Below are 14,840 nucleotides of genomic sequence, written 5' to 3' on the forward strand. Positions count from 1 at the left end.
TCAAAGCACAAGTGGGAAAAGGATGAAAGAATCTGGAAGGATCAAATCAATTAGAAGCCACTCATTGGGTTTGTTTTTGGACATTTCAAAATCCATGCTCCTTTATATGCAGCAAATGTTGTCTGGCTTGAGAGCAATAAATAAACGGTTATAAACAAAAAAAAAAAAATGTAAAAGAGAGTCCTATCAGGAGAATTGGGTGGAGCTTATTTAGCATGAGCAACGGCACATGACTCGATCAGCAGCAACTGAACCGTCACACAATGGTAGGATTTGCATTAGAAATGTCAACAAATGTGCCACACTCTGCATGTTTGCTGCAGCTCAGCAGCTGTGCATTTTTATGCTTAGCTTGCCCTTTGAAGCGGGGAGCTGTGGTGACATGGTGACTGATGCAGGGGCTCGGTTTGGCCCTCAGGGCGGAAAGCTGTCCGGCGCTGACTTCAGTTCAAAAGTCAACTCTGTTTCTTCGACTACTTTTCTCTCCTGTCAGCCATTTGATACACGGCAACAGAGACGGCGGATAGTTAATTTGCATTTCTTTATTTCTTTAAAATATACTTTACAAAGCACGTTACACGACACATGTTTATGTTCAGCCTTTGTTAGAAAGCAAAACTTTCGGAGCTGTCAAATCAGATTTACAGTGCCATTCAAAACCATTTACCCGTCTTGAGGTTTTCCATAAAACCACAAACTCCAGAGGATCTTAAGTATTGTGTGGCTTTTAGAGTACAAGCAAACAGATACATCATTCCTAGATTTTTATTTGCAAATAAAAATCTGCTGATATGCTCAAGTAAAGTTGACTAATTGCTTTTAGAAGTCGCCTTTTGAGTAAATAAAGTCCACCTATAATTTAATCTCCTCACAAATCCAGCCGTTCCGTGAAACTGATCGATACGTGGTCACCAACTAAAAGACTGATAGGACAAACAAGAGAACAACAATAAGGCAAGAGGACAACAGTGACTGGAGGAGCTGCAGAGATCCACAGCTCAGGTAGAAGAATCTGTTGACAGGAAGACTGTCCGTCAAACCAGGGTTTTGTGGAAGAATGGCAAGAACTGAGTCGTAAACGTTCCCGTTTGTGTTTGACACAAACCACAGGGGACACGGAGAAAACACGTTAGAGACGGTGTTTTCTCTAGCGTGAACTTTATGACCAGCACGCACAAAAATAAACTAAGTGTTGCAGAGGACTAACATGAACACATGATGCTCAGAGTGAAACCTTCTGATGGATGTTTTTTTTTTCCTTCAGCAGGAACAGGAACACCGGTCAGAGTTGATGAAAAAATGGGCGGAGCTAGTTAAAGGTCAGCGCTGAAGGGAAATCTGTCAAAGGCTGCAAAGCACTCGACACAGGGGCGGAAATTCATCGTTCAGCAGAACAATGACCCAAACCATACAACCAGAGCAAATTACATTCATGCATTTGACTGACCCAGTCAAAGTCCAGGGCTAAATCCAATTAAGAATCTTTGGCAAGACATTAACATCCAATTTGATTGAGCTTGAGCTACTTTACAAATTGTCCACATTTCTAAGTACAAATCCCTGAACATCTGAAGCTTTGGAGCTGCAATTGTAATGGAAGGAGATATTGATCAACCATGTTCCACACTTTTCAGATACATTCAAATCATTTTAAAAATGTGCATCCTTTTCTCTTTTCCTTTGAAATTATACCGTAGTTTAGGTTGTTCTATCAAATAAAACACCTACAACATTAATTGATGTTTGAGGTTTTGCAATGCAACAAATTGTTAAAACTGTTTATGAGGATGGGGGTTAGGGTAATACTAAAACATGGCTTTGCTCTGGACGCCTCACTGATGACTTGCTCTGGACACGTCCCACCAGGAGGGGACCCAGAGGAAGACCCAGGACACGCTGGAGCTGGCCTGGGAACGCCTTGGGATTTCCCTGCAAGAGCTGGCCCAAGCGACTGGAGAAAAGGACGTCCAGGCCTCTGGACGTATGGATAAATACATGCTATGTTTATTTTCTTTTAATCTTTATTTACTCCTGATGCCTTCACTGCCCTCTGTACACCAATAGATTAAGTAAACCCAGAATATTTGGCCAGAACGGTGAGAGACTCAACCCAGACCTGATCAATGTGGCTAACGATGATGGATGCGTTCCTGGATCCTAACGATCCTTTGAGAAACTCAGCCAAGACATTTTGATCAGCTCTCAGAAATGTGCGGGCCAGCTTCTTCAAGCCAAGCCTTTTGTTCAAATCTTGAAAGTCTTACACCAAACTTCTGGCGGCGTGCCGCTTTTGTTCGCAGCATTTTAAAAAACATGCCTTTTCCAATAAATGAGTAAAGCTTGGGGTATTTCAGCGAAATTACCCTACTGTGCTTTGAGGTCTAAGAAAAAAGTAGACACTGCAGAGCAGTCAATAGTTGATGCAAAGAAGTGCTGCTGTGAGTCCAAACAGCAGGGTTTAAGCTCATTCTGCTGGTTGTAGGCCAATGCTGACTAACTTTTCTCCCTGTGTTAGCAGCTGTAGTAGTCCTGTCCCATAAGAGGATTAAAAGCCCTCATAGGCCACAGGCCTGAACTGGTCAGGGTGTCACTTTAGCACCTCCTGCTTATCCGGATTGAAGCAGATTGATGTGGATGAGGAGGACTGGGTGAGGCGGGACGACACACAGATGGCCATGTGGGACCGAGTGTAATCACGGACACTTGTGCCGGTTTCAATCAGGCAAGAGGCACAAAATAATGGCATCTGCATCATATGCAGCTGATCGCAGAACACTTTCTGGCTCCTACTGAAGACATTCAAGATGTTATGTAACTATTATAAAAACACATCAGCACAAAGAGGCTGCAGAAGCATTCTAACATCTTTAAAATAGTACACTCAGGTTTGTGGCAAGACTTTAAGAAGGTGCTATTCACAGAGACTCTCCATCCAATCTCACTATGCTTGAGGAATTTTTGCAAAACCTTTAGTGTCCAGATGACACTAAAGGTAGATGTACTCCAAAACACTTGGAGCTGAAATCACAGCAAAAATATGATTCTGTCATTCAAAGTATGGTCACAGATGGGTTAACCTTTAGTGTCCAGATGACACTAAAGGTAGATGTACTCCAAAACACTTGGAGCTGAAATCACAGCAAAAATATGATTCTGTCATTCAAAGTATGGTCACAGATGGGTTAAGTAGATGCACTCCACACTTTTCAGATTTTATTTATTAAAGAAAAACAAGTCGTTGACCTTAGAGTCATGCACTACTTTCTGTTGGTCTTGTTAAATAAACTACTGCGGTTTTTACGCTTCAAAATGTGAAGAAGTTAACACGTGAATATCCAATATTGACATAAACTAATTGATCATGAACAATGATTTAGCAGTGACCTACTGGATGCTTCTGTGACTAATGCTCTGATTCAGTGGACTGTTTTTTTTTAATTTTGTTTGTATTTGTTCCAGACTTTTTCTATTGTCAGATGATGAACTGAACTGAACTGAACTGAACTGAACTGAACTGAACAGACCAGAACGCTGTGAAACTAGCAAAATATATTTTTTTACAGCCTAACTCTGCTTTAAGTCTCTCCGCAACTTTGAACCTGGTCTGTCTGGAGCGTTCCTTGGTCTTCATCTTGATGTTCTCTAACAAACCTACAAGAACTTCATAGCTCTTCCAGATTTATGCTGAGATTAAATTACACACAGGTCGATTCTCTTTGCTAATTAGGTGACTTTGTGTGGCAATTGTTTAGACAGGATTTTTATTTAGGAAAAAGTAGTTGGGACTCAGCAATAGTGACACATTATAGATGCAATTTCGCACCAAACCTCTTTTTGTAAAAACTTTTGCACATGTTTCCTTCCACTTTACATTTATGTGACAGCTTGAGTTTGTCTATGTCATAAAAGTGCTTTAAAATATGTTAAAATGTGATAAATTCTGAAAATGTCCAAGAAAGACGTTTCAGAGGTGATTCGTAGAAGTGGCTTTTTTGTGTTTAAATGCACCAGTCATTGTTGAGCAAGACTGTAATTTTTGCTGCTGCTTCTTCACCCGTGTCTTTCATTTTCTCCTTTTGCTCTATAACCTTCTCTGTCCTTGCAGAGTCAGGTAGTCGTCTCCGATGTCAGTCTCTGTGGAGCAGCAGCAGCAGCTGAGGCGGCCGGCCTTTTCTTATATGCATGCACCCCAGCAGTGGCTTTTGTTCTCAGAAACCACCAGCTTTACCAAAGCAGCTAGTTAGCACTTGCATTAATAAGAAATGCATGCTGACCCAGCATTTCAGCCTGCATGTCCCTGAAATTAATTGTGATAAATTACAAGAGCAACCTGAAGGTTATGAAATGTGGTTTGGGAATTTTAATCACAAACATTCTCTAAGAAGCTTCAGATTTTTCCACATGTCTCACCAAAGAGCTTGATGGTTAACGTTCTGATTAAACGTTAGTGAAAGCGTCACTCACTGAGATGTAGCTTGCCTCTTCAGGACTCCAAAACATGCATGCCCCCGTGTCTTCTGAGACATCAGCTCTGTGACCCCTCCGGGACTGGCTGAAAAAGGGTGGACAGGGGTCCTTGCAATCATCGGGGCCCCAATCTTATTCTGGCGCTGCCACCTGTGCGGGAAGAAAAGGCTGTCAGGAAAACCCGTCAAAATCTATAAATGGAGCGCATGTCCAAGCTTATATTTGGAACTAGACAAGGTATATCTGATTTATATTTGAGTCCTATTTATAAGTAACAAAGCTACATTCCAGTTGTTGATGTTTTCAATGGTGAAATGCAAGTATGTCAAGCCAAAGCAGATGTGAGCCCAAAGCAGCTATGTGGCTGTGGTTTTCCAGGAGGCCCCTCCTCTAAGTCCCAAAGGCTTCCCTTGCTTGCTCTCTCTCTCTCTCCCTCTCTCTCTCCCTCTCTCTGTCTCTCTCTCTTTCTGTCTCTCTTTCATCCTCCTCTCCGTCTTTCTCTTTGCACGGCGCTGTAGAAACAAGGCACTCCGTCTTACAATGTCTGGATGCTTAAATTAAATTTTCATACAACCCAGTTTAAGTCAACAGTTTTTACTGGGAGTGTTCTGGAAAGCCAAAAAAGATGCAGTTTAGAGGAAAGAGAGTTGCTGGCAAAGAGAAATCTTGGCCAGGGGTGAAAGAAGACAAATCTTTCATACAAGCATCAGAGCAGATATGGCTGAAGCCTTAGCTGGCCTCTGGTTTGGGGAGAAAAACACGCCTGGGGAATGCTTTGCAGCCGAATAAAAATAAATACGCGGAAAACGTTTAATTTTGTCCTTCGATGTTCATCGGTGAGGTCTGCTTTTGGTGCAAAAAGGGTGCAAATCAAGAAAATGACTGCCTCATCCATGTAACTCTTCAATCAGGCCCACACACAGCTCCTTTAGGAGGCCCATGTGTCCCACTAGAAAAGCCAGTGCAGGACCAAGGCGCACATAGAGCAGAGCACATGAATAATACATGGACCTAATGCAGCTAGCTCAGCCTCCAAACGCCTCCTTCTGCCCCTCTGCCAAGACAGGCAACAAGGACAGTGGCTTGAAGAAGGAGAAAAGCGATGGAGAGGTGGAGACTGTAGAGGGGCTGAGGAAAGGGGCAGCAGCACAGAAAGAAGAATTAGCTAGGGGAACTAAAAGGAGAAAAAGGGCAGGATATTGAGCGAGAAAGCAAAAGGGGGGAGAATTTTAAAGAGGGTGAAAAGGGCAGGGCAAAGAATTGAGAGAGCAAAGCTACAGGAGATTGTGGGGGAAAGAACAAAAGTTTCTGCAGTGGGAGGCAAAGGAGGACTGGAGGAAAAAAGGGGGTTGTGAAAGGGAGGACTGCTCCAACATCTGTGAACAAACAGCGCCTGTCAAGAGAAACTAATAAATCAGTATCTGGTCAGTAAATAAACAGTAGAAACGCAGCTGAAACACTGTCACTTTCTTCCTCTGAACTTGCAGAAATGGAAGATATGTTAGCATTCCTATATTTCAAACCTGACTCGCGTATATTTGTGCATCTAGAAAGCATATGGTGAGTTTGCTCCTCATCCGAATCAATATGCAATCTTGACGTAGCCCTCTGTTGTCGGGACTTAAAGTTCCCAAGCTTGCCACTCGTAAATCTCTGCGTCAGACTCCCTCGGTCGTTCTCCCTGTAGCTTCACGTGGAGGTTAAAAACTGGATCTGCCCCTCGGCAATCAGAGCCTGTCTCAGTCCTCTTGTTTCTATGTCTGTGCCTCGTTTCTCTGAGACAACCAACCCCCCACTCTTACTGCTCATTTTCCCACACAATGTGTCTCTGTCTGTGGCAAAACAGTCTGTGATTCAGCCCCCGGTATGAGCACACATGCACTTCATAGAAGTGACTCCACTCGCTCCTCGGGGGATTCAGAGGTGGTACTAAAAGTGTAGTTTCTGTGGAGCCTGCTGAACAGAAAACTGTTCTGAACCCAATTAGTGCTGCCGGGGTCGTTCGGGGTCACAGCGGGCTAGAAAACCCTGCACGGACGCGGTCTTTGGAAGTAAAATTAGGCCATTAAAATGAGCAAAAAACATCAAGAAATTGCTCTTTAACAAAGCCTTGGCCAACTTCCATTACTGGCTAAATGAATTTGCTACATTAACCTCCTGACTACCAGGAAAAAAAGTATTGTCCAATCACCATTTTTGTAAAATCCCACAGTCTTTGTAAGGTATTTAGAATATTTATGCACTTACTTTGTCTCTTCCCATAAAATGTGTTATTACTGTTGAATGCCATTTTTATGAATTAGAAAAAGGTACAAAACTCCCACCCCTTCACATGTGGTATCATTGAAAAGCCCTAAATGTCCTCTCTAGATACCAAAAGGAATTAATTCAGTAGAATGCAGGGGGTGGGAGATATTCAAGTTTAGAAATTGTCCTCTACAGAGGACAAAAATAAACTACTTTTATCCTCCTATAGTCAGGAGGATAAAAGAGATAGAGCTAAAAACAACTAAACATTCTTAAAAAAAACCTTACATGTAGTGTAAAAATGATTGAACAATCTCATGTTTTTGAGATTATATACTTCAGAAATTGTATTACTTCAGATTCAACAGTAAGATTTTTTTTTCTCTTTTTTCATTTAATTTTCAAATCTTGTTTTTATTGTTGATTTTATTACTATTGTTGCTATACAGCATTTTATAAACTCGGGAAATGAACCAGTGTTGGGTTTGTGCATAATAATAACTCATCAATGTCCAATTTCTTACTAGCAAAAAGCTCATTAGTTGTTGTTTGCTCAGTGGAGTCTATTAAAAGCGCTCCTATATGATGACTTGGTGACTTTTTTCCAAGCAAATTATTCTTGCCAGTTTTCCTACTGTAAACAAATGTTGCTATCAGCCAAAGATGTAAATATACATCACAGTCTCTGAATGATTAATTCATTCATCAAAGAAAAAGAGCCATGCAAAACAACCTGGCCCTGCATGAGAATAATACTTCCCACCTTGCTTAATCTGGGATTAATTGGAATTGTTTGTTTTGTTTTGTTTATTTTGGAAAGCTGTGTTCAATTTCAGGTTCTTCCTGCAGATGCTTTTTATCAAATATGAAAGCCTTGCAATCGTTAAAGTTAATGTTCGTGATTCAGCAATGAGACAGAGACGGGGAGTAAAAGGCATCCGTGGGAGAGTTTAAAGGCAAAAACCACTGTTAACAAAAACATTTGACAAAACGTATTTTGGTAAGCCCCAAGACTTTTGGAAAAAATATCCTATGGACTGGTTGAGGCAAAAAGTGACTCTGACTAAAAGTTGTGTTTCTTGATATGTGTAACTTATACTGCATTTCAAAAAGAACATCAATACCGACAGTCAAAGCTGGTGGTGGTAATGTTAGTCTTGGTTTGCTTTGTTTCAGGATCTGGAAGTTTTCCTGTAATTGATAAAACCATAAATCTGTCTCTCCGCCAGGAAATCCTAAAGGAGAACGTCACACCACTAGTTTAAGCTCAAGCACAATTTAGAGGGAAAATTCAGCAAATCCACCTCTGAATTTATAAAAGTAAATAAATAATGTTTTGACATATGAAGGATTTGGATTGGCCTACTCAAAGCCTGTATTTAAATTTAAGAGGGATATTTGAGCATTCATGGAAGAAAACCATACCTTTGACACAAACTTCAGAAGAAGAAAAGGTTATTCAAGACTTGGACACATTATTCATGTATGTGGAGCGCTGCAAGGTGTTGACAAACTGTTCCGTACAGAAATCCTTGTGTTGGCACGTGTGAGAGGACACCCCATAGTATAATCCATTCCTCATCTCCTTTAACACGAAAACAAATTCACGATCCGCAAAGCCTAATTTAAACTTGCAGGATGTTTTTTTTTTTTTTGTTTTTTTTTTAGGGTCCACAAACCTGACGGGCCCCGATGGTGACATAAAACTTGGACTTCAGGTCCCACAAATCACAAACAAGCGTATATGCGTAAACTCCCTCCCTGGTGGAGCACAACACACCGGACACAGCTGCACCACAGGAGGCTCAGGGCTGGAGCAGCAGGGGTTGGTTCAGCAATTCAACATTTCATTTAAGCTCACAGTTGTTGCCAATAAAGTTGGACACAGACTTCTGGGAACACTGAGTCCTGAAGCAGCACACTTGGCCCAAAGTACGTGTGAATATGCGTATCGCAAGAGGTGAATTGGGGAATTTGAATTTATGTGAAGCAGCTGAGCTGTGCAACAACATGAAGGCGGCACGGAAAATGTCTCATCGAGGAATGAGAAATCCACCTTTTCTACTTTTTTTATTCAAGGCTTATTGTTGTGAGTAAGTTAACATTGTGCTGAATATGTTGCAAAATAAAACGAAGAATAAGTATTGTTAAATTTTCCACATGAAATGGTTGTTTAATTACGAAATATAAAAAAAAGGTTTCAGAGTTGTTAGGAGAATAGATGGAGCTAAATGCAGGACAATTACAGAAGAAACTGTTAGAGACCACAAAAGTCTTGAGACTCAGATCAAACCATGTTCGTGTCTTGTTATGGCTCAGTCAAAGTCCAGATCTCATTTCATTTCACTTTTCACAATTTGGGTTGTGAGAAACTTTAATAATCAGTTTTCTTTGGTCTATAGCTCAGTCGCTGCTATAAACTATGTTGGCATCGATTATCTTTATTAGAAGAACATATTTTTGCCATTTCCAGCAACTAAATCGCACAAAACTGTCCCAAACATATTAATCTGCAAAAAGCTCTATTTATTTTATGAGCCTTGTTTTATCTTCATCGGTGGAAAGATTGCAACTGTTGCTTTATTGAATTCTGCAGCTTATTTCCCTGTCTGTTGCTTTCCAGACATAATCACATCTTCTCGTCTTTGTTCAGTCCGTCAGCTCGCTCCATTAGATTGATGAAGGCGGCGAGCTTTCTGTACGCCAGTTGTTTCATTTCCCCTTTTCACTGGCGGCCTGGCAAGATTTGTGCTTCCCCAGCTAACTATTAAATAATGCGTTATTTAATGCGACACATATCATTACAGATCCTTGTCAGCGGTTCTGAGCGTTGATGAAAAGACATGCAGACAGACCCACACTGAGAACATCTTGATGTCTGAGGAAGGTCTTTGGATGCAAGTCTAAGGTATCTGTCTTAATTTTAGCCAGTGTCAATTTCCTTCAAGTCTGGAGATCCTTAAAAAGCTATGCAATAAAGGCTTATCTTGAAGAAAATAAAATATGAGGGTCACTGAGTTTGCAGGAGGCAGTTTAAGATCTATGGGCCCTGGAACATTATATAAAGTATAAAAACTAAGGGGTAATTTTTAATTTAGACCTCTGCTGTTTGCATGCTGTAATTTATCATCAGTAGGACCAATTACTTTCTGAAGGCGATCCAGAGCTTGTTTTTTTTAAATCATGCCTTTATGACTTGATCAGTTGCAGGTTGGATTATTGCAAATTATTTCACAATTACAGCTACTTTAAAACTCAGCAGTGAGAACATTTACAGAAATGAAAAAGAGGGGGAAAAAAATGCAATGATACCTGATAATAAAGCTCTTTTGGACTCAGTCAATATTATTTGTTGAAGCTGTTTCTGTTGTGCGAACCTTCCAGGAGATTCAAGTTTTATTACCGCTCCCTGAAGAGTGTTCCCATTTTTAAAAGTAAACTGGAGACATGCTTTTCATTCCTACATTATTTTGTGGATTGTGAATAAACTGACTTTATTATAATTCAACTTTTAAATTATTTTTTAGCTTTTATTTTGAATTTGAAAATAATTTGAATTGAAATCATTTCTTATTTGTATGAAACTTTTATGTTTGGTATACTTTTTTGTCTTTAAGCATTTCTCTTTATTTTGTCACATTCCGATATTGTAATTCCTTTATTTAATAACTGAAGTCTTCATATCCAATTTTACTAATGTGTCTTTCACTAATAGAATTGTTTTCAATCAAATGTTTTGTTCCTTGCACTAACATGTGTGGATACAGGCTGTATGTTTTAAACCAGCTTCTTTAGCAATGACTTTTCGTTGCTTATTTTGTTGACGGTGTCGATGACTGTCTGTTGGAAAAGTGTCAACTCAGCAATCTTTTCCATTATCATAGAGATCCTAACATTGTGTTTTTGTATTGTGAAGTCTTTAAACAATGAGCGTATCTTAAGACATCTTATGTAATAACAAAATGTTTTGACTAACTGAATTTTGTTAGCTGAGAGCTAGTGATCAAGATAAACATAAATAAGTAAAAGTCAAGTCAATACTTGAAACATAAGTCTGTGTAAAAAAAAATTAATATTCATTTCTTGAATTAAATTAACTGTAAATGTTATTCTACTTTATTCATTTTTAAAAATGTAATTCCTCTTCTCTGTATCCTTGTAGCTGTTCTGCATAATAGTGACACTTATTTATACTTTACAATTCATGCATCTAGAATAATTTAGCAAATTAATATTTTTTACCTATTTTATCTGGATGTCTGGATGTTTACAATATGAGTGAAAGCTCTTATATTTCCAAGATGTCATCCAGTCATAGACAGAGTTGGCCTACATTGCGGCACCACTGCTGCCAGTCAACTCAGCGATCACCATGAAGCTGTGGCATCAATGAGGTCATCTCCCCCTTTTTCCTTCACAGGGGTCAAACTGCCACAGTTTGTGCTACAGATTAAATACAATGATTTAACCCTGCTGCATGAATTAGATTAGCAAATTACTTTAAACAACAACCAGTTCTGCTCAGGAGTATGGAGTGTTTATTATTGGGCTGATCTACCTCTGAGTAGACTGGAGCAGCAATCATCATCCCTGCTTCACAGTCTGGCCTGCAGACATGGAGGGAGACTGAGGGAGCGAAGGGGGGCGGGGGAGGGGGAGGAAGAGCAGAGCTGGCTGCAAAAAGTGGGACAGAGCTAGCGCTAGTAGATTGAGGGATAACGCTGCCGTGAAAGCATCAAGTCTGTCCTGATGTGCAAGTTCTGCCCGTCGTGATTTTCCTTCGGCACAATGACCTCCCATCACATGCTGTGTATAGCACACATTCCTGAATCACACCGCACAAAGCCTGGAGCAGTTGGAGCGCACACGCGCGCTCACACACAGGGAACACAAGAACGAAAGCAAAACACCGAGCATCCATTTTTGCATGACAGAACCAAAACAGAATGCGGATCTGATTTATTTATTTTAGGAGCACCGACTTGCATGCTCTGACGATGAGGATGAGGATAGGGGGCAGTGTGGGGGGGGGGGGGGACGCAGAACTCTGAACCGCTGTGAGCGCTCACATTGTATCATGTCATGCATTAAATGAAGGCCCCCAGAACAGCAAAACGCATCGTTCCGGTCTAGTTGTGTTGCACAAGAAGAACAAAATGTGACTTGATAGCTAAAGGATACGACTACAAATACAGAGGGAGAGAAAAGACGGGGACCACCGTCCTACTATGGCTGTACATCGCCTACGCCCATTCAAAATGTTTTACAACCCAGATCCTGACATCACCCCCCCATCCCACCCTTTCCTCCCCACAATGTGTGATCCGGCAGGATTTAGTCCGTGCGTTTCCAATGATTTCACTGCGCAGACCAGAGCGTGGGTTTCCGTTCCTGCTGCACCAGCCATGTGTGTTAGCGAATGTGGCGATTTAAATATGGTTGATTGGTCAGCTCAATGCTGCCCGTAATTCTGACTCATATTTAACACCTAACTGACCCGAGATGTGAGAGCGAGTTCACCCATAAATGCTTTATAATGCTCTCAGAATAATCGACATGTTTCTCATCTCACTGACCAAACAGTAACTTAGACAGGTGGGCGCAACCGTGGCCCCAATGTGGGCAGAACAAAGAAAGAAGGGGGGAAAAGGGTCAGTGTCTCGTTGGCTCGTTTGTAATCTTAATCGGATTTAAATGTCTCGTAACCCTGAGACACACCGGGTGTAACCCGCAGTCGGTGTTGCAAGTGACCGTCACGTCGTGATCCGGCTCCACGCCGTAAACGTTAAAACGAACGGCGAGGATTGGAGGCGATAGGTGCCGCCGGTGCGTCACGTCCAGCCGAGCGGCTCCCCTCCATCAGACAATAACACCGGGAAATACCGAGAAGACTCACCTCGTGGTCTGAGGAGGACACAGACAGACGGTCCGGGGTGTGTGTGGAGGGGGGCTTAATCCCCCTCCCGAGAAGATCGGTGATCCGGAGAATTTCAAAAGGGGGGTGAGAGGATGGTGGTTGATTGCGAGAAATCCACGGCGTCCAGCCGGAGCAGAGGATGATTCTGGTGGTGGCTATACGCTGGATGCTGTCATCGCGCTGGGACTGCTCTCACGGCTTTAATCCGCGGCCCTGAGCTCAGAAATAACCCACCCCCTCCCTCTGTCAGCGTCTCTCCTCCCTGCCTCCATCCCTGTCTGTCCGGAGGACCCGCGCCCCTCCTTCACTAAAAATAAAACCCAAAAGATAACAATAAAATTCATGCTGTTGGGAGAACTTAATACCTTTTAAACTGTAATGCTTATTTATGCAATATCATTCCCTCATATCTCCGCCTTTGCTTTAGCAAACAGTCTTTTAAATATAGTGAATAAATATTCACGAATAAGCTAAATTCAATGATACTGAATAAATATAAGCGCTTCGTTTAATTTAATTAGCTTCCCTTTTCATTAATTAGCTCCCCTTACCATAAATGTGTAATTGATAAATAAATAATGCCCTATTATTTACCAGTTATATCTATTACAAAATTAACTAAAGACGATTTGATTTTACTGTGCATACTTGAACCAGATATTTGCATATAATATAAAAACCGCACAGACTTTTTATTTTCTCTATGTCAGTCTAAATCTCTCATGTTTCAGATCAGTTAAATTATTTCTATTTGATAAGTATTTTTTTCTCTTTTATGTTTTTTTTATTAGTAGTATTATTATTATTTCTTTCAAGTCTTTCTGACCATAATTTCCAAATGCCTGGAGATTAATCTGTTGCAGTCATACTACTCAAACCGACACTCTCTGTGGCCCAGAGATGAAAGTATTTTTGTGCAAAACACAAAACTGTTTATATTATTACTTCTTTCAGTTTTCACATGCGCTCATAATGACGCAGAGCAGTCGTCAATGTTGTCCTCGGTTGGATTCCCAGCCTCAAGTCATTTTTAGCAAGGCTTTCTATTCTCACTCTGCCTTTCCTCCTCTCCAGCTTCTGATAAATAAAGGCCATTGTTGTCATAAAAGCCTTTAAAAAGGCTGTCATTGAGGTGTTTGGTAATAATGATTATCATAATATTATAGGAAATGGGGAAAACCTTCAAGGCTGCGGGCATGTTCCCATCTTTGAAGTACAGAGGTGACTGCAACACGGTATGTTGATTTGCAGGAGGTACTAGAGTTCATTTTCAAATATATGACATTGTGTAGAAAAGAACATTATGTGGATTTATTGAAGCAACATCACAAGACATCAGCCTGGAAGTTAAAGCTTGTGAACAAGTGGGACTTGCACATATAAGCAAAGACCTCAAAATAAGTTGCAAGTGTAGTTTACGGACAACAAGATCAATGTTTGGGAGTGGTTATCACAAAGCCAGAGATCTCAGTTCTAAAGGCCATTTGTTCAAAGACTTCAAAAAAATGTTGTGTGAGCAAAATATTCTACAAACCTAAATGTAATATCTCCATTAGGAAGAGATTTATCGCCTATCCACACACAAAAACGAACCCAATAAAAACACCAGTAGTTGTGTAATATAATGAACAAACAAAAAATAATAAAAAAAAAGACAAAACACAGCATCCCAATTTTGATCACCAGAAATCCGCAATATGTTGTTGAATTGTATTAGTATACTTTGGGCATTTTTGGAAAAAAAGAAAAAAACAACTGCTAGGAACAGGCTAAAACTAAATATAACACATAAAAAAGTAAATGTGTAGGAGACACTGACAGTAACAGGTGAATTGAATAATAAATTTAGAAAATAAGATGAAGTCAGTGTCAGCAATAATACAAAATTTACCAGTTCCTCACATTGGCCTATTTTTTCCATCTCCATGTAACAATTTAACTTCATTACACACAATAATACAGTAAAGAATTTACCCAAACATATTTCTCATATCTGCTATTTTTCAATTAAACATATGAGCAAAATCATATCTTGATTTTACTCATAACAAAAAGACAAACAAACAAAAAAGTTTTCCAAACTAACCTATGAAAACTACTTGGTTAAGTAGAGAAAAACCAAATAATCAAAAAGACACTATCCAATTCGTATATGATACTTGTTGAGAAAATAATTATTGATATATTGTGTTCACCGTAGGAGGGCAGT

General features: G+C 40.4%; 1 protein-coding gene across 1 annotated transcript in view; it reads right to left on the reverse strand.

Moving 5' to 3' along the window:
- frmpd1b (FERM and PDZ domain containing 1b) overlaps positions 1–12,926 on the reverse strand; it is a 30,486-nt gene extending 17,560 nt beyond the window's left edge. Inside the window, exons 1-2 of the mRNA XM_014991241.2 lie at positions 12,611–12,926; positions 4,465–4,617 (exon numbers count right to left, since the gene is read on the reverse strand). The gene's annotated coding sequence lies outside the window, so the exon portion shown is untranslated. The remainder of the gene's footprint in view (positions 1–4,464; positions 4,618–12,610) is intronic.
- Positions 12,927–14,840: the final 1,914 nt, after the last annotated feature.

The sequence above is a fragment of the Poecilia mexicana genome, unplaced genomic scaffold, assembly GCF_051168715.1.
Source record: "Poecilia mexicana isolate PSO_F unplaced genomic scaffold, ASM5116871v1 scaffold_10, whole genome shotgun sequence".
Taxonomy (NCBI): domain Eukaryota; kingdom Metazoa; phylum Chordata; class Actinopteri; order Cyprinodontiformes; family Poeciliidae; genus Poecilia; species Poecilia mexicana.